At 32.6% G+C, this 20471-nt stretch overlaps 7 non-coding genes across 7 annotated transcripts; 4 read left to right on the top strand and 3 right to left on the bottom strand.

Annotated features, from left to right (window-relative positions):
- Positions 1 to 203: 203 nt before the first annotated feature.
- LOC121222712 (U1 spliceosomal RNA) lies at positions 204 to 363 on the top strand. Its single transcript, XR_005920077.1, has one exon. It is a non-coding gene; the product is annotated as a U1 spliceosomal RNA (small nuclear RNA).
- Positions 364 to 2536: 2173 nt separating this feature from the next.
- Positions 2537 to 2733, top strand: LOC121222924 (U2 spliceosomal RNA). The gene has a single exon (XR_005920294.1). It is a non-coding gene; the product is annotated as a U2 spliceosomal RNA (small nuclear RNA).
- A 1392-nt stretch (positions 2734 to 4125) lies between these two features.
- On the top strand, positions 4126 to 4276 carry LOC121222660 (U4 spliceosomal RNA). The gene has a single exon (XR_005920018.1). It is a non-coding gene; the product is annotated as a U4 spliceosomal RNA (small nuclear RNA).
- A 4419-nt stretch (positions 4277 to 8695) lies between these two features.
- Positions 8696 to 8855, top strand: LOC121222768 (U1 spliceosomal RNA). The gene has a single exon (XR_005920139.1). It is a non-coding gene; the product is annotated as a U1 spliceosomal RNA (small nuclear RNA).
- Positions 8856 to 13548: 4693 nt separating this feature from the next.
- Positions 13549 to 13709, bottom strand: LOC121222973 (U1 spliceosomal RNA). The gene has a single exon (XR_005920339.1). It is a non-coding gene; the product is annotated as a U1 spliceosomal RNA (small nuclear RNA).
- Positions 13710 to 18400: 4691 nt separating this feature from the next.
- Positions 18401 to 18551, bottom strand: LOC121222974 (U4 spliceosomal RNA). Its single transcript, XR_005920340.1, has one exon. It is a non-coding gene; the product is annotated as a U4 spliceosomal RNA (small nuclear RNA).
- A 1473-nt stretch (positions 18552 to 20024) lies between these two features.
- On the bottom strand, positions 20025 to 20221 carry LOC121222913 (U2 spliceosomal RNA). Its single transcript, XR_005920283.1, has one exon. It is a non-coding gene; the product is annotated as a U2 spliceosomal RNA (small nuclear RNA).
- Between the last annotated feature and the right edge of the window lie 250 nt (positions 20222 to 20471).

The raw sequence follows: 20471 nt of genomic DNA, 5'->3' as shown, positions 1-20471 counted from the left end.
AATAATGTTGACAAAATAAAACAATATTATTATTGACAGAAATTGAGATTGGGAAATGCTAATTACTGCTTTGAAGCATTGAAAGGTAAAAATGTTCTAGATCTTTATGGCCCCAATGCAACTTGAATCCCACATTGCTAGCATATCGTAAACAAAACATAAGAGGTGGTGTATAAGGAGAGAGGATAGGGCAACATTAAAACATACTTACCTGGACAGGGTCAATGAGTGATCATGAAGACTCATGGCCTAGAGTAGTGACCACCATTGCACTTGGGAGGGGTGCTGCTTTAAGGTCTCCCCAGGAGGGAGAGCCTATGTCATAATTTGTGGCAGTAGGGCTTGCGTGCGCGCAGCCTCTACCAATTTCAAGCTGTAAAAAGTAATTTGTAACAAAATATAGGACATAATTCTTTGTTACGTACGGATAAATAGCTTAAAAAGCTCGGGGGAGTGAAAAAAGTGTAAGAGAGAGACAACCTTGTGAGTTGTGACCATTCCATGCTAGTTGATACCAGCAGGAAAGGGTCAGTTGGTACCAGCATGGATCTGTGTTCACGCAACCCCTACCAATTTTAAGTTAATAAAATAATTGTATGTCAATCGTAGGATTTAATAATGAATATGACATAATTTTTATGAAGCAATCTCCGAGTATGTTTAAAAGCATATATTTCAAGAAGCTCTCGCAGAAATAAAAGTGCGGCAAAGTCCATCAGGCAATCTTGTGATCATTTCATGCTATTTGATTTACAAATTAAAATTATATAAACCGAACAAGATTGGATATGTCAACTAGTAGAACTAATGTTTTTAAAATACCGAATAAATTTAACATTGTACATTTATTTTTCTTCATAAGCAATAAGCATTAGAAAATAAAGTCTAGCTCACCATGTTGTAATCCCATAAAGCCAAGCCTCAAATAAATTATGTCAAATAAATATTAGAATAAATTACATTATTAGTCACTTAATTTTTAATATATTTCTATTTGATCATCAAACTACAAAAATTTTTAATTTTATCACTATCGTTTTTAATTGATTCTGTTTTAGTTACTCTTTGTTTAATCCTTAATGAAAATGATGAAAATGATGGTGTGAAATTTTTAAAGAATACAACCACACAATTAGTCCACATCCCTAGTATATGATAAACAAAACGTAAGGGTGGACCATATAAAGAGAGAGCATCTCACAATGTTTAAACATCCCTGTACGGGGTGCGGCATATAAACGGAGTCGATGGGTGATCATTGAGTCTCATGGTCTAGGGTAGACAGTAGTGACCTCAATTGCAGTCGGGAGGAAACGATCCTCTACACAGCTTCAGTAAGGTTATGACCAGAGATTCGTGCCTATTGAACAGATACTGTTCAAGTAAGGTTATGACAAGCGACTCTTGCTCCGTCCTATAAATTCCTCGGACAACTGTTATGTTCTTGCGATGTCGGTGTCCATTGTTTCCAAAGATGAAATGGCAGAGCAGCTTTAATGAGAGCGAGCTTATATTTTAATGGCTTTGATTGATGGTTCTTTTTGGACTACATAATTAATTGGGCAAGGCAAATATCAGTTGGTTTCGACACAATTATAAGTATTTAGCCCCAAAGGGAGCCTCCCAGAAATTCCAAAATGGTCACATATAAGACTAGAGGAGATAAAGGAAGGCATAAATTGTTTTTAGCTGAAAACAGAATAAATCTAATAATTCAATGTTGAAATATGTCGGTCAAAATAAAGAGATTTTATGTTGTTAACAACATCAGCTTCCAACTGATGAGCCACTCCATTTCCTATGAAGAGGCTACCTGTAACAGCGTTTTGGACTCAAAGGCAAGTTGATAGCTTCAGGTTTTGTGGAACGTCACCGGACGGACGAACTAGGCCTGCTCATTTCAACAGCTTTCCTTGAATTGCTGCCAATACCATATCCGGAAGAACTAAGTCTTCCATTATCTCTCCTATCATATCCATCAAAGCAGCTACAAATCTTCCTATTCAAAATTATGTCACCTGCAATTGGGCTTCGAAACTCTTTTTCTGAATAAAAAATTAATTAATTTAAAAATTAGTGTAAGACATTAATTCATAAGATGCTTTAATTACGGTAAATGTAAAATATAACATATTTTAATAAATTGTGGACGTCAACAATTCCCAAAGTAAAGATAGAAACCTTTGCAAAAGTATACAAACAGAAACTTCCATGTAATGTAAACCTTACAGTTTGCGAATTCTTCTTTAGTATTTAATGGCTTACCTACTAATATTGCATAGTTGGAAAGACTGATTGCTTCTTCATCTTTTGACCTATATCAAGCTGCAATAAGAGGACTAGTGTTATAATATCCAAAAATTTACATGTGCAAATTCACCAACATGCAATGTGCTGTGCAGGAAAAATTATACTAGTTTTGTCCATAGCAAACTAAAAGTTCCTTCTGACATAGTCGAAATCCCATATAGAGAGCGCAAGCCAAGGGTAAGGCAGAGACGCATTATAAAAGAAATATCAAGATGAGTTTAAGCTCATACCTTTCTCGGCCTTTTGGCTAAGATCAAGTGTAGTATCTGTTCTTATCAGTTTAATATCTGATACGTGGATCATTGATCCGCATGATATTAAATCAATATTTTTAGGGGGAGAGCTCATTAACAATAGCTTGCTATTGGGGTTCTCGAGTGTCGTCTTTGTTTTGCACTGCTGCATCGTTCTGGCACACCCCTCCGATTGTAGTTTTAACCTTTTGAACCAATAGACGGTAGCTTCTTGTTCGGATTGTATTAATAATTGAGGTGTAAATCTGTTTAAAGACACTATTTTAAGGGTTAATGTACTTGAGTTTTAGTCCAAACCTAATGGATGGTATCTAATTTAATTTCTGAAGTTCATTGAAGAATTGTTGTTTCAATTTGTAGTTGGCGCATAGAATTGCCGTTCAATCATTTAATTGGCTTTTCAGTTCTACGTTCTAATCATTTAAATTGAACCTAGAAGCTATTTGATTTTAAAATTTCACTGTTTTACGATAATAGAAACAATGCTTACTATTTGTATATAACATTTACATGGCTTCACACACATGGTGCCGTGTTCTTCAATTAAATACCACGTAATCGAGATGGAGTTTGGAACTTGTACACTAAGGCTGTTGTCTTTGTGAAGCTGATGGAGGATCTTCATCAATTGAGTGAACTTAGGGTTCTAAACTCGGAGGTAATGGAGTTGGATAAATGCTTGACTAATCTCAGAGGAAGACTTGAAGGCAACGAGTGTCTTTATGGTGGCATTCTTGTGAATGTGTCATGGTGTCTTTATGGTGTTGTTCCGCAACGCCAACAGCATGGCTAATGCCGAGTTTTGATCGTGCTCGTGTGGTGGTGATTTTTCTCTAGTTGACTTTTAGAGCTGTTTTATGTGGCTTGTTTTATATGGTTTACTGGTGTTTTCTGGTTTTATTTTGGTGTATCCTTTTGGTTGGGTTATTTTTTATGTTGTTTTATCTTTGTAATCCCACTGTTTTCAGTGGTTGTTTTATTTTTAATATAATCATTTTGATGGCCGAGCAAAAAAAGTAGTAAAAAAAAATTTAATGCCAGGCTTTAAATTTCAATTTCTTAAAACATTTTCTTTTACAATTTGAAGTACTAAACATGGCGTTCAACATCCACCTCAACTCATTTGCATCAGCAATGACCTCCATATTTGATATATTTTTAATTGATGATAAAGTATTATTATATTTATGTTTTAAATTTAATTTTTACTCAAATCATGTTTTAGCATTTTACTTTGTACTTATAATTATTTAGAAAAATTGAAACTTCAAAATAATTCAACCACTAAAAGTGGCTGACTTGAATAGAAGACAAGTAAAAAAAAATCATATGTATCGTATTTTTATAGTATTATTATTTAATATAGGTAAAAAGTTTTAATTGCACATTTATTCATTTAATTTTCTTGTGAAGTTAAACAAAAAAAAAACTACACTAGAAGCTAAACAAGGATACAACAAAATACACAAAATTAGGCTATTATATCCCACATGTACCGGACAATAACTCAGACAAATCTTGCACCTGCTATAAAATGGAGCTAAAAAGATCTGGTCAAGCCATCTTTGCGCTTGGGGCAATGACGCAGCTAGTGAGGTTTTAACCGAGGCGCGTCTATTGCTGGTTGAAAACTATTTCCAGACCCCCTCTTAGGCCTGGGTTCTGCCCTAGCCTTTGAGAATTTCTGGAAGGGTTCCCTTCGGGGTAAAACCCTACAATTTCTAGTTAATTACTTTGCTCTTCTTTTTCCCCTTAAAATTAAGATGGAACAATTTGTTTATGAAATTAAGGTGTTCAAAATATTTGAAGGATTTAGCATTTTAATATTTATTTTAGATTTTTGAATTTAAAAATACATACCGAAAATTCTTGAGCAAGTGTTCGACACAATAATGAGAGGTTGAAACTTGTTGATCCAAGCGTATTATACGTAGCAACTATTAGTACAATTTTATATCTACCGATAATTTTTTATTAAATTTAGGGTAATTTATTAACTAATTGATCCAACCATTCACAATTCAATTGTTGATCATTTCACAAAATTCGATCTACTCAATTAATGAAATATATAAGTTTAATTAACTGTACACCAGGTAATTACTATCTACTAGAGAAATAATAAAAAGAAAATGTACAACATAATAGAATAGAAAAAGTAGAAACTAAAATTAGTAAAAGAGCATTAATAAAAATTGAGAATTGAAACATAAGAACAAAAAGAATAATAAGTATTACAGGGGTAACAAACCTCTTTCACCAATGATAAGAATGTTGTGAGCTTGATTTAATCAAAAAACTTGATGAGGTATTAAACGCAACTATAGAGATTATAATAAACTAGTTGAATAAGGTTACAGGAATGAAGTGTAAGAATACACACTTTGAGTTTGGATAGTATGCGTAATCACTAAATTTTGTCTGTGTCAAGGTTCGTGTATAATTTCCAAATTACGGGCCGGGCTGGTCTCATATGGGCCCAATGATTGGGCCCATTATGATTGGGTTTTGTTCTTTAGGCTTTAGCCCATTAATTTTTTGGTTTTTATATTTTAATAATAATAATCAGAAAAAATATAAAATTTAAAATTTACATTTTGACCACCTAACTTTTTAAAATTATATTTTGACATCTCAACTTTCTTAAAATTATATTTTGACCCTAAATTTTCTTAAAATTACATTTTGACCTCAAAAGTTTTGTGTCCTCTACAGTTTGGTCCTTCTAGGTATGTCAGACCACCCCAATCAGCATCCGGGCGTGCACTGGCACCTTCAGCTACTCCGACAGTCGGCCTAGGCTCATGATGCCCTCCATTGCCACCTAAAGACAAAGAAAAAGAAGACAAAATTATTAAGATAAAAAAGGAAAAAATAAGAGGGAGAGGGGTCAGATATCAATAAAAACAAAGCAAAAGCAAAAAAAATATATAACAAACAGCTCCAAAAGCCGCACGCCACCGCCACCGCGACCATCACTCTTTCGTCGTCTGCACCGTCGCACCACCACCATCACCGAACCAAGCAACCAAGCCACGATAGAGAAAAAAAACAAAGAAAAAAAAAGAGTAGTAAAGAACAACCAAAAAATAAAACAAAAAAGTGAGGAGGAGCCACGACCACTGAGGATGAGCACAGACAGCGGCACCTTTCACTTTGGGACTGTCAAAATAGGAGAGAAAGGGAGAGAAGAAAAGAGAAAAAAAAGGGAAAGAACAAAAGAAGGGGGAGGGAAGAAGGGGATACTGGCGACCGAAGCACCGTAGGCCAAGGAGACTGCGGTGGCGGTGAAGGAGGCTAGGGTTTGAAAAAAAAAAGAAAAGAAAAAGGAAGAAGAAAGAGAGAGAAAACAAAAGAAAGAAAGAAAATAAAAAGAAAAAAGAAGAGCAAAAAATAAAAATATACAGTCGGGTCGACCCGACACAACCCATCCGACCTGGATCTGACCAGGATTCGACCCGATAGCAGCCAGCAGTACCCCTAGTAGGCCCAAATCCACCAGACCCAGCAGGCTTGTCCAGCAACAGCCCAAGTCCTTAACAGCATGCCAGCACCCAGCAAGCAGGCCAGACAGCCCAGCAGTAGGCATCCCAACAAAGGCCTGTCAGCAGAAAAAAGAAAAAAAGAAAAGAAAAAAAACAACAGCAGCCCGAATTCGGCAGGCTCAACTGCAGTAGCCCAACAGCACAGCCAGCCCACCCCAGCAGCCAGGCCCAGCAGCTCCGAGTGGGCTGGTTCAGCAGGTCCAACAGTAGAAAAAAAAAGAAAAAAAGAAAAAGGGAAAAGAAAGAAAAGAAAAAGAAAAAAAAGCTCAAGTAGTGTAGCTCGATTCAGTCAAAACCATAACTTTGGGTTTTCGGTAAACTCTCGATATTTTTTATTTTATTTATTTAGTCTCTGTATTTAAATATTATCCCATTTTAATTAAATTAGCATTTTCATGGCATTTTTGAAATATTATTTTGTTTATTTCATTTTATAATTTTAAATTTAAATAATTTTAACAAATAAGGCAGCGAATCGATTTGACATAAAGCCGTTGATTTCATCGCTATGTTGGGTGAATATCATTGGCTCGTGTTAAATATGGGGCACCCTTCTAGAAAATCGAGAAATTCAAAAATCCTTGTGTTTTAATAAAATGTTTATTTTGTAAAATATCAAATTATATTTTAAAGGATATATAATAATATGTAACTTATCAATTTTTTTAACGGATCACGATTAAATATTAAATTGAACTCGTATTTTTAAAAATTAAGACAATGCGCGCTTAACGAGATACTAATTTTGGGCGTCACGAGGGTGCTAATACCTTCCTCGTGCGTAACCGACTCCTGAACCCTAATTTTCTCTGGATTTTGACGTAGACCTAAAAACGACTCTTTTTTAAAGAAATTTTAAAAGATTATTTTTCTTTTAAAAAAAAGAGAATTTAATAGGTGTCCGATCACACCTAGAAAAAATATCGGTGGCAACTCCTCTTTTTTTTTAAAAAAAAATGAAGACTCTATTTTTAAATTTTCAATAATCACTTCGACTAGCGCCCGTGCCAAATTTTTAGGTCGCTGCAATATGGATGGAGTATGGTTGGGAACATATGGATGGAGTGAGCTTGGTTTCAATTCACTTTCATATGAGTTACACCATATTTTCCTGTTTTCATGACTTCAGACTCTTTTAAAGGTTGATTGTTTAGGGAATTTGGATCTTTCTTCTAAAAATATAACATTTTAGCCTCGATGAGATTTCTAACCTTGTATTTCAAAATAGAATGATTGTTTGCTAAGTTCCGATAATTTTCATAATGATAGCTACAATGCTTATTAATATTGTTAGATTTTATCGTACTCACAATGTGGGTGAATAAAAATATTTGATAATTAAAACATTACTATAAAAATATGAGTTAGTATTTTATACACTAGCAGTGTACTTTTTTTATTTTATAAGTAGCCTTAAAAAGTTGCCACGTATCTCTCTATTTTTAAGTTTTTTTAATATTTTGCTATACCCCTATAGAACACTTGTCAACCTCTTAATCCTACTTGTGGAGTCTAAAAACTTCATTAGCAGTGTACTAAATATTTTCCCTAAAAATATATCCACAAATGATTATTTGTGAGCAGCAAGGAGTTTTTATATAAATTTGTTGGTCTTGTGTTCAATTCCTAAATAATGTTTTTCAGTTGTTTTATTTGGAGATTATAAAAAAGTATGAAAATACCCTGATAATAATATTAATTACCTTTAAAGTAGGGGTATTTTAGTACTTTCACAACTAAGTTAATTTCAAGTTGACTCGTGACACCAACTCAGTCAACCAATTTAGGGAAATTTACAAGGCTTCGATAAGGAGATGAGTCTGAAAAAAGTTAGAATAGAAATTCGGTGTACATTATAGGAATTGAGATGAGTTAATGCTCTGTCTTCCTATTATGTTGTTCTTACCATTTTCACTAGTATGCATTGCTCATCCGTTCTTTTCTTTGGATTGAGCACATCCATGTATAAATTAAACTATCGAGAAAAGGGCTAAATCATATCTAATGAATATAATTTTTTGTTTACTATGTAGACTCTACTTCAATAAAATTTGTTGTCTAGGGAATAAATCTTTTTCAATCAATTTATCCAAATAAGTACTTTTATTATTAATTAAGTGGGCTTTTGGTTTTTCTTTCTTCGGAATAGAGGTTGTACAATGGATTTATAAATATAGATATGATTTACACACTTAATAATTCTAAATCGACTTTGATTTAAAAAATGTATTTCAATCTTAAATTACTTAAGATGAAAATATCACTCGGAATTCAAGTGTATTATTCATGGCAACAATGGACATAATTTTATATTTATGGGTATTTTAAAGGATCGATATTTGATATTTAGAAGTATTTAACGCGTCACTATAAAATTAAGAACAATGTTAATAAAATAAAACAATATTATTATTGAAAGAAATCGAGATTGGGAAATGTTAATAATTAGTGTTTAAATGCATTGAAAGATAAAAATGTTCTAGATCTTTATGCCCCCAATGCAACCTGAATCCCACACTGCTAATATATAGTAAACAAAACATAAGGGGTGGTGTATAAGGAGAGAGGATAGGGCAACATTGAAACATACTTACCTGGACGGGGTCAATGAATGAGCAGGAAGACTCATGGCCTAGAGCAGTGACCTCCATTGCACTTGGGAGGGGTGCTGCTTTAAGGTCTCCCAAGAGGGAGAGCCTACGTCAAAATTTGTGGCAGTGGGGGATTGCGTTCGCGCAGCCTCTACAATTTCAAGTTATGGAAAGTCATTGGTAATCAATTGTAGGATATAGTTCTTTTTTGCATATGGGTAAACAGCTTCAAAAGCTGTTATTATATGCTCTCCTTACAGAACACCCTTAGGTTTTGTTTGTGGTAGGGATGTAGGCTCAGGTTAAGGGCATAAGGGTTTAGGACATTTTTAACATTTAGTGCTTATACGCACATTGTTTTTCATTTTGTAAAGATGTACTTTTCAATATCAAATATTGATCTTTCAAAGTGCTTGTAAATATAAAAATTACGCCTATTATTTCCATGTTTAATACACTCTAATTTATGTGGTATTTTCATCCTATCTAATCAAATGGATTGATCTTATTTGAAAGATTGAAATCTTTTTAGTCATATCTATATCCGTCATCCAACGTCTATTTAGGAGGAAATGAAAGCCTATCTAATCTTATTTAGTACAAGTCATATGATTCATAATAGAAAGTACATAATTGAATAGATTGATTGATCAAGATTTATTCCATGAGCAACAAATTTTATTAAAGTAGAGATGGCATAATAAAAAATGGTATTCATATGACATGATCTGTCTATTTTCGCATTAACTATCTAATTTTGTGACAATCCAAAGAAAGTAAGAGTAGATAAACAAGATATACATAGTAAAATTGATAAGAATGACATAATGAGCGGATAAGGAATCAAATCATCTAAATTCCTATGATGTACATAGAGTTTCTACCGTATTTTCTTCAGAACCGCCTCTTAACGCCTATTCCATCAAAGCTAGTATAATTAATTAGCATTGTAGCCATCGTTACAGAAATTATAGAACTCAACCAAGAATTGTTGTAGTTTGAAATACAAGGTTAGGGATCTCGTCAAAGCTGAGATGTTATGTTTTAAAGAAGAAAACCCTATATTCCCTAACAAAACAAACGTGTAGAAAATTTGAAGCGATGAAGAGGAAAAGGGGTTGTGACTCTTATGAAAGTGAACTAAAACCAAGCTTTTGTAAAAACAGATTTCAACACAAATCCCAACTATCATCTAACTCAGAATGTGTTTTCTTACGTTTCATTGCCATAACCTTACTTAACCAGCTCACAACTTTCGTACTTCAGCCCATAAAACAAATATCGGTTTAACACTCCTTTTTCTTCTTATTTTTCAATTCAAAAATTTTATTTCTCCCTTATTAGATTTTGGCTTCCGCTCTATCTTTTCTATCATGTTGTACATTTTCTTCCTACTATTCAGCTAGCAATTTTAAACACTAAATTTATAGAAATTATATATTTCTTGAATAAATCGATTTTTTTTAAATAATCGAAAATTAAATTGCAACTGGTTGATTCAACTGGTTAATAAATTACCCTAAATTTATTTAAAATTATCTGTAGATATAATTCATAGTTCCTATGTATAATACGATTGAATTTAAATGGTATTTTCATCTTAAATAATTAAATAGACTGTTCTTATGTAATTCTTGAAAGATTTAATTGTTTTTTTAATCATATTCTGTTATATTATAGGTCGATAATGACAGCAAGAGTAATCACACAAAAATAAGAAAGAAAAATAAGAACACACAAAAATTTTTATTGGGAAAAATCATAGGCAGAGGAGAAGAAATTCACTGTTGAAAAAATACAAGAGGTTTTCGACTATGCACAGTTTGTTAGGGTAAAAAGTATACCCCTATACGAATTTAACTTGTGCGGCAGGTCCGTACTGCAAGAGCTCCGCCCCCGAACCTTCGGTCAAAATTAGTGGTTCGACTCGAGGTCGTACCCACCCCAGATCCCCAATTTTGCCTCTATTTTATTTCTTTAACAACTGAATTATATATCGAATTTTTTAAATCGGATCAAACGGGATTCAGATCACACAACTCTAATATATTCAATTTAAGATTAGCAATCGTAAAACATTTAGTATAAATAACACACAGACAAGACTTGTGGTGACCAATGTGGAAAGAGTACGTCAGGGAATTGGGCATGATACGACTTGTGGTGTTTGTGGGCATGGTTTCAAAGATATACTTTATGTCATTATGGACGGTTCTGCAACAAGGAGTATTTGGGATCGGTTAATTCTAGTAGATCGGCAAACTTGATTTTATTCTAGTAATTTGCATGAATGGCTTATATCAAACTTGCAGAATCAACATGTCAAGTGCTTGGGAGATGTAGACTGGAATTACCTTTTTGGGATCATGATTTGGCCCATTTGGAAGAATCAAAATCTTTTTTATGAGGAACTGCTCTATTTTTTTATGCTGAATCATGGGGCATCTTAGATGGTTTGGTACTCTTAATCGATCGGGGTTATGATAATGTCTTGATTAAAAATGATAATCTTGAGGTGACTAAGGCCATTTAAGAGAATTCTTCCAAGAGTTCCAAATCTCCTTTGATCAGAAGAATTCATCAAATTTGGGTGCAGATTGGGCACTGGAGTATATGCCACATCTCTAGAGAAGATAACCAGGATTAGGGGTGTGCAAATTTTGGGTAAAACCGAATTAATTCAGTTAACTGACCTAATTCGGTTAATCGTTCGGTTAACTGAATTAATTCGGTCGGGGTCGGTTAATAATTTTTTTGGAAGTTCGGTTAATGATTAATTCGGTTCGAAATTGGTCGGTTAACCGAACTTAATAAATAATATTATAATATTCAGTCTGGGGTCGGTCGGTTCGGTTGATTTTTTAGAAGTATAAATTAATCGGTCAGTTAATTCGGTTAATTTTTTTATATGTTTTATACTTGTTTTAACCAAAAATCAAAAAACCTATAAAATTCGATTGGTTCAATTAACCGACCGAATTAATCGAAAAAGTTCAGTTCAGTTATTTTTTTTTTGAAAAAATTTCAGTTTGATTAATGGTTAAGGGTTTAAAAGAGTCGGTTAATTCAATTAATGATAGTTCGGGTTGGTTAACTGGTCAGTTAACAGATTGAACACCCCTAATCAGGAGGTTGATAACCTGGTTAAATTGGTACAAGACAGACCAAATGGTTTAAGCTTGTTTGAGATCTCCCAAAAAATTTGCCCCTACAAAGTATTAACTTCTGATGTAATTAATTATTTATATTTATAATAATTTATTATGTTTAATTTTTTTTAAAAATCAAAATAAGGAGAAGGAATAAATAAGAACAAGACTGGTCAATCTGTCAGGCTATACAAACGTCCTTTCAATATTTTTGTAGAGGTCTTCAACATTTAAAAAAAAAATCAGGTCTCAAAAATTAAGTTGGACAAAAAAAAGACCTGTGGTTCAAAAAAACATACATTGCGTCAAGTTAATAATTATGTTAAATTATCTTTTATAGCATTATATATTATGATTTGAGTAAATTCATATAAGAATATTGATTATTAAGAATTTTATTAAATTATATATTTTAATTAAATATATTTAATAATAATTATGTTAAAATATGATTAAGTTATTTATTACTGATATTAATAATCTTATTAAAATTTAATAACAATAACAATAATCATTTACCTAAACAAATTTCTGCTAAGGGTATTCTAGTCATTTTAGTTTTTTCCCTTATGCTATTACACCTCCATTCCATTCAACCAAACACAAGAATACTATTACGCCTCTATTCTATTACATTCAACCAAACAATTGATTTGTTATTACGCCTCTATTCCATTACAGCGAACCAAACGTGCTGTTAGTTGCGGAGATGTGGTCACTGATAGTATGATATCCCTGGCAAGCTCTTTCTGTTTTCCTATAATTTTCGATACTAAAATAACCTTTTACCAACAACTTTTCATTGAACTTGCAAACCAACCGCAATGCCTTTTATTGACAAATTGTTCTAAAAATTTATTAGGTCACTTTTTATTTCTCGAAAAACTGGTCTATTTTTAAGAGATCCGGATTCCAAGTGATAGAAATTTTTGCTTTTGGTTTCTTCTCTTCTCTGTATTGGCTTATTTCTGTTGCCACACTATTTGGCTTCCGCTCTAATCAGACCTCCGTAAGTAATAGTCTGCAATGATTAATTTGGTTAATTAGAAATTAACAAAAACCGAGTGAACCAAAGTTATCTGTAGTACAAGTTAAATTGATCGAAACTTTTGAATTAATCAAAAGCAGGAGAAGCATGTCGATTAGACCTGCAACTACGCAATGGTATTGGTAAGCCATTAAATAAAACAACAATTTGCAAAATGTAATGTGTGAAGGGATTAGATTCTGTTTGTATGGTTTTGCAAAGGCTTCAATCTTTACTTTAGGAATTTTTAAGAAAAAAAAAAGGTTTCAAAGCCCAATTGCAGTGGTATCGTTACTATGACATAATTTTCAAAAGGTAGATTTGTAAACATATTTATTTGTGAACATTCTGAATTGAATTATTATCTTAATTCTCTTTTCAGCTAAAAAAGAAATTATGTCTGTCTCCTCTTACCTGCCCGCCTGGAATTTTTGGGAGGCTACCTAGGTGTTCTTAAGTATGCTTGACAGTTGAAACCAACTGATATTTGCCTTTGACCCTACTGAAGCTGTAGAGGATCGTTTCCTGCTGGTATCAACTAAAGCATGGAATGGTCACAATGTTCACTCACACACTTTCTACACTCTTTTTCGAGATTTTGAAGCTGTTTATCCATATAGAACAAAGAATTATATCCTAAAATTTGATATCAATTACTTTCACTTGAAATTGATAGAGGCTGCGCGAACGCAAGCCCCCACTGCCACAAATTATGACGTAGGCTCTCCCTCTTGGGGAGACCTTAAAGCAGCACCCCTCCCAAGTGCAATGGAGGTCACTGCTCTAGGCCATGAGTCTTCCTGATCACTCATTGACCCCGTCCAGGTAAGTATGTTTTAATGTTGCTCTATCCTCTCTCCTTATACACCACCCTTTATGTTTTGTTTACCATACGCTAGCAATGTGGGATTCAGGTTGCATTGTGGGCATAAAGATTTAGAACATTTTTACCTTTCAATACTTCTAAACACTAATTATTAACATTTCCCAATCTTGATTTCTGTCAATAATAATAGTTTTTTTTTATCAACATTGTTCTTAATTTTATAGTGATATGTTAAATACTTCTCAATACCAAATATCGATCTTTTAAAATACCTATAAATATAAGAAGTATACTCATTGTTACCATGTATAATACACTTGAATTCAAGTGATATTTTCTTCGTCACTAATTTAAGATTGAAATCCCTGTTTCTAATCAAATTCGATTTAAGATTATTAAGTGATTTAAGATTAAAATACCTTTTTTAAATAAAATTTGATTTAAAATTATTAAGTGTATAAATCCATCATACAACCTCTATTTCAAGGAAAGAAACACCGAAAACCTATCTGATCCTACTTAATTCATAATAAAAGTACTTATTTAAACAAATTAATTGAAAAGGATTTTTTCCCTAAACAACAAATTTTATTGGAGTAGAGTTTACATAGTAAAAAATGGTATTCATTAGATATGATTTGGCCCTTTTCTCTTTGTTAGTTTAATGCTCAATCCAAGGAAAAGAGTGGATGAACAAAGCATTAACTTATCTCAATTCCTATAATCCACACCAAATTTCTATTTTAGCTTTTTCAAAATCACCTCCTTATGCTTATTCAACCAAAGCCTTGTAAATCTCCCTATCCAAGCTAACATCTATCCTAAAATACCCTTACCTTAAAAGGGTAATTAATATATTTTCATATTTTCATATAATTTGTTGATATATTTTTAGGGAAATATTTGGTATACTGCTAATGGCGTTTTTAGACTTCATAAGTAAGGTCAGGAGGTTGACAAGCGTCCTACAGGGGTATAATAAAATATTTAAAAAGGAGACATGTAGCAATTTTTTAAAGCTACTTGTGAAATAAAAAAAAGTATACTACAAGTATACCAAATACTAACCCATATTTTTATAGATATGTTTTAATTATCAAATATTTTTGTTCACCCACATTGTGGTGCGATAAAATCTAGTAATATTAATGAGAACTATAACTATCATTATTGTAACACCCTATACCCGACTCAGTTGCCGAGTTCAAATTGCAATGTGCCACATTCGTTGCCGAAGCAACTACGATCAATCATAATCAAAACATACCATTTAATGCTTAAATTCAACCAAAAACATATGTTCAATACAATATGCAATCATTTACGAGTCTTACACTAACTTTCTAAAGTTCAAATAGTAACTTGAGGTCAAAGGACCAAATTGTAAAAGTTTCAAAATATAGGATTGACGTCGTGACATTAACATTTGAACGTCGTGATGTCACTAAACAGTTTGTCACATCATGACGTTAGACCACTTAACATCACGATGCCGCTTATTGTGTTGGCCTCATCGAGACAACGAGGTCCCTCATCTTGTCGTGACATTATAGGTCTTTTCTCGTCGCGATGACATTCAAACGACATCGCAATATCACACACTGTTTTTGCAATTCCTAATGGGCATCAACCTACAATTTCTTTACAATCATTACCATACATGTTCAAGTCATCAATAGTCGATATCAATACCATTCAAGCAACTTCTCAAGTTCATTAGTACGTTAATAATTAAAATATCTATGCCATATTACTTATAAACTAGCCACCTAACACATTTCATTCAACTACATATAATCCACGTTTACCATTAGCAAAATACCAAAATGACTCTACTAGGTACATGTCATATAACTAACAAAAGAGGTTCACCAACATTGTTGAGTCCAGGATTTTTGGTTGGATGTTGAAGTCGATGCTTGGGATCTTGAATTGTACCTAGTCTAAGCACGAAAAACAAAACCGTACATTGAGCGATAAAGCTCAATGGTATTTTTATAATTCAAATCAAAATAACACACTAAATAATCAATTGCGTACCAAAATTTCAATTCTGAATGAATTGTATAAATACCAACTTATAAAAAATAATTATGTCACTTTTCATTACCAAGTCAAATGATACATTCCAAACCTTACCGAATTGACTTTCTGGCTAGTTATTCATTTTGCGTAACCTTTTATATATCTCGACATTTAATGTCGTATAAAAGTGCTTGTAATCCAACTTAGTAGCATATAATCAATTCCAATCATCTTTCAACAAATTTGCAATGTATATACATATTATTATTCCCTTATTAACCTGACTCGGGCTCGAACAGATACATGGATCTAACCAACACACCAACTTAGCATCCAATACCTCATTGGAAAATCTAAAGTAAATAAATTGTATCCAGCGCTCATCGGTATAATCGAAGTAAAAGTTGTGTCCAACGCTCATCAACACGTAGTTGAAGCAACCCATACTTAATCTATCCTATGGGATGTCAGCTAAATCCAACTTTGCACGAATAATTAATAGGGTAACCAATTATCCAAATCATAATATAGCTCAATTTATAACTCATCATTTTCAATTCATCAACCAATTCATCAATTCATATATATATCATAACATGAGTCAAGCCAATTTCGTATTTTCATCAAGTGATATTATTTTTAATTTTATTCAATTTTACCTTTTATCTTGATAATCAACCAACATCGTATTAGTTCAGTTTGATTAATCATTTTTAACTCACCTCATTACCATAACATGCAAAACAAGGTAACCATGCAACAATTGAAATTAATCAAATCATAGAAATACAAATCGAACACTCGAGTTACTCGTCATCGGCTTTCATCTTTCCTCTCCCTATTGACGTTCCTGCATCGTATTTTGCTACGAATAATAACCTGACAATACATAATATTAAATTCCAGCTCAAATCACAAATAATTACAAAGTCACATATATTTTACAATTATCCAATTTAGTCCCTAAAACCGAGACTAACCTAACTTTCAATTTAAAGCTCCAAATTGAAATCTAATTTCACTAATGCTTATCAGAGACCTCCTATTTCTTATTTCTACTGCCAATTTAATATTTTATATGGTTTATTCCCTAATGTAAAAAGTTATAAATTAACTTTACAATTCAGTCCTTTTTTCACATCTAAACTTAAAATCTATCAATTTAACACCTAAAACTTCAAGAAATCAACAATGGCAACTTTCTAAAACTTTAATAGTTTTACAAATTGGTACATGGGTAAGCTAAATCAAGCTCCCATGACCTCAAAAACATAAAAATTACAAGAAAATGACTTGATTGTAACATCTAATTAGTGACCAAAACTTTGAAAACCCTTGGAACCTTTTGTTTTTCTCTTCATGGTTTGTAGGTGGAAGATGACAGAAAGTTTCTCTTTCATTCCACCAAATTGTCTTATTTATAATAGGATTAATTTGTAATTTAGTTTAATTACTTATGTTTTAACTAATTTAACCGTAATTAACTTAGGTTAGTGACTAAATAATCTTACCGTTCACTATTTTTCATTTAAATATGATTTAATTGCTATTTTGGATCTTCGGTTAATTACAATGTCAGTCCTCAAGTCATTTCTTAATTAAAAATCTATAGTGATTGGACTTTAGAATTTAGTCACTAAACCTTAATTAAACACAATTTCGACTAAATTACTTATCCAAAATTCAATTCACTTATATAATAACTTTGTAAGTATTTAATAATATTTATGGGATTGGTTTACGGAAATGGAGTCTCAAACCCGTCTTTTTTGACACAACTAGAAACCGGATCGTTACAATTATAAAAATTATTGAAACTCAACAAACAGTCGTTCTACTTTGGAAAACAAGGTTAGGAATCTCATCGTGGTTAAAATGTTATGTTTTCAGAAGAAAGACCCAAGTTCCCTAAACAAACAACCTATAGAAGAGTATGAAGCCATGAAAAGAGGGAAAAATGGTGCAACTCATATGAAAGTGAATTGAAACCAAGCTTACTCCATCCATATAATCCGAGCCATACTCCATCCATACGATTGAATTTAGAATGTGTATTCTTACACTTCATTCCAGTAACCTTATTCAACCAGTTTATCACAACCTCTCATAGTTGCTTAACACCTCATCAAGTTCTCACAATAAATCAAGCTTACAACTTTCTTATCATTGGTCAAGAGGTTTGTTAGCCATGTAATACTTATTATTCTTCTTTTCCAATTCTCAATTTTTATTGCTCTTTCATTACTTTTAGTTTCTGCTTTTTCTATTCTATTTTACATTTTCTTTTTATTATCTCTGGTAGTAATTACTATGTTAACTCAGTTAGAAATTTTAAACACCGAATTTATTAAAGTTATATATTTCAATAGATCGAATTTAAGTGCTATTTTCATCTAACTTAGAAGGTGTATTCCTACACTCCATTTTCATAACCTTGCTCAACAAGTTTATCACAATCTCTCATTATTATGTCCAACACTTCATCAAATGAATAAATTTGATTATTTGAATTGCTATTGTCTGTATTTTTAAACACTAATCTCTTACAAATAAAATAAATATTAAAATGCTAAATCCTTCAAATATTTTGAACACCTTAATTTCATAAACAAATTGTTCCATCTTAATTTTAAGGGGAAAAAGAAGAGCAAAGTAATTAACTAGAAATTGTAGGGTTTTACCCAAAAGGGAACCCTTCCAGAAATTCTCAAAGGCCAGGGCAGAACCCAGGCCTAAGAGGGGGTTTGGAAATAGTTTTCAACCAGCAATAGACGCGCCTCGGTTAAAACCTCACTAGCTGCGTCATTGCCCCAAGCGCAAAGATGGCTTGACCAGACCTTTTTAGCTTCATTTTATAGCAGGTGCAAGATTTGTCTGAGTTATTGTCCAGCACATGTGGGATATAATAGCCTAATTTTGTATATTTTGTTGTATCCTTGTTTAGCTTCTAGTGTAGTTTTTTTTTTGTTTAACTTCACAAGAAAATTAAATGAATAAATGTGTAATTAAAACTTTTTACCTATATTAAATAATAATAATATAAAAATACGATACATATGATTTTTTTTTACTTGTCTTCTATTCAAGTCAGCCACTTTTAGTGGTTGAATTATTTTGAAGTTTCAATTTTTCTAAATAATTATAAGTTACAAAGTAAAATGCTAAAACATGATTTGAGTAAAAATTAAATTTAAAATATAAATATAATAATACTTTATCATCAATTAAAAATATATCGAATATGGAGGTCATTGCTGATGCAAATGAGTTGAGGTGGATTTTGAGCGCCATGTTTAGTACTTCAAATTGTAAAAGAAAATGTTTTAAGAAATTGAAATTTAAAGCCTGGCATTAAATTTTTTTTTACTACTTTTTTTGCTCGGCCATCAAAATGATTATATTAAAAATAAAACAACCACTGAAAACAGTGGGATTACAAAGATAAAACAACATAAAAAATAACCCAACCAAAAGGATACACCAAAATAAAACCAGAAAACACCAGTAAACCATATAAAACAAGCCACATAAAACAGCTCTAAAAGTCAACTAGAGAAAAATCACCACCACACGAGCACGATCAAAACTCGGCATTAGCCATGCTGTTGGCGTTGCGGAACAACACCATAAAGACACCATGACACATTCACAAGAATGCCACCATAAAGACACTCGTTGCCTTCAAGTCTTCCTCTGAGATTAGTCAAGCATTTATCCAACTCCAATACCTCCGAGTTTAGAACCCTAAGTTCACTCAATTGATGAAGATCCTCCATCAGCTTCACAAAGACAACAGCCTTAGTGTACAAGTTCCAAACTCCATCTCGATTACGTGGTATTTAATTGAAGAACACGGCACCATGTGTGTGAAGCCATGTAAATGTTATATACAAATAGTAAGCATTGTTTCTATTATCGTAAAACAGTGAAATTTTAAAATCAAATAGCTTCTAGGTTCAATTTAAATGATTAGAACGTAGAACTGAAAAGCCAATTAAATGATTGAACGGCAATTCTATGCGCCAACTACAAATTGAAACAACAATTCTTCAATGAACTTCAGAAATTAAATTAGATACCATCCATTACTTCAAACAATTAACTAATCCAGGAGGGCAAACAGCAACTAAGTAATGCAGATGAAAATAATGAGAAATTATAGCCCTATGGTTTGGACTAAACCTCAAGTACATTAACCCTTAAAATAGTGTCTTTAAACAGCTTTACACCTCAATTATTAATACAATCCGAACAAGAAGCTACCGTCTATTGGTTCCAAAGGTTAAAACTACAATCGGAGGGGTGTGCCAGAACGATGCAGCAGTGCAAAACAAAGACGACACTCGAGAACCCCAATAGCAAGCTATTGTTAATGAGCTCTCCCCCTAAAAATATTGATTTAATATCATGCGGATCAATGATCCACGTATCAGATATTAAACTGATAAGAACAGATACTACACTTGATCTTAGCCAAAAGGCCGAGAAAGGTATGAGCTTAAACTCATCTTGATATTTCTTTTATAATGCGTCTCTGCCTTACCCTTGGCTTGCGCTCTCTATATGGGATTTCGACTATGTCAGAAGGAACTTTTAGTTTGCTATGGACAAAACTAGTATAATTTTTCCTGCACAGCACATTGCATGTTGGTGAATTTGCACATGTAAATTTTTGGATATTATAACACTAGTCCTCTTATTGCAGCTTGATATAGGTCAAAAGATGAAGAAGCAATCAGTCTTT

The sequence above is a fragment of the Gossypium hirsutum genome, chromosome D10 (assembly GCF_007990345.1).
Source record: "Gossypium hirsutum isolate 1008001.06 chromosome D10, Gossypium_hirsutum_v2.1, whole genome shotgun sequence".
NCBI classification, from domain to species: domain Eukaryota; kingdom Viridiplantae; phylum Streptophyta; class Magnoliopsida; order Malvales; family Malvaceae; genus Gossypium; species Gossypium hirsutum.
Note: the sequence above shows the minus strand (reverse complement) of the source record. Positions and strands in the feature narration are given on the sequence as shown.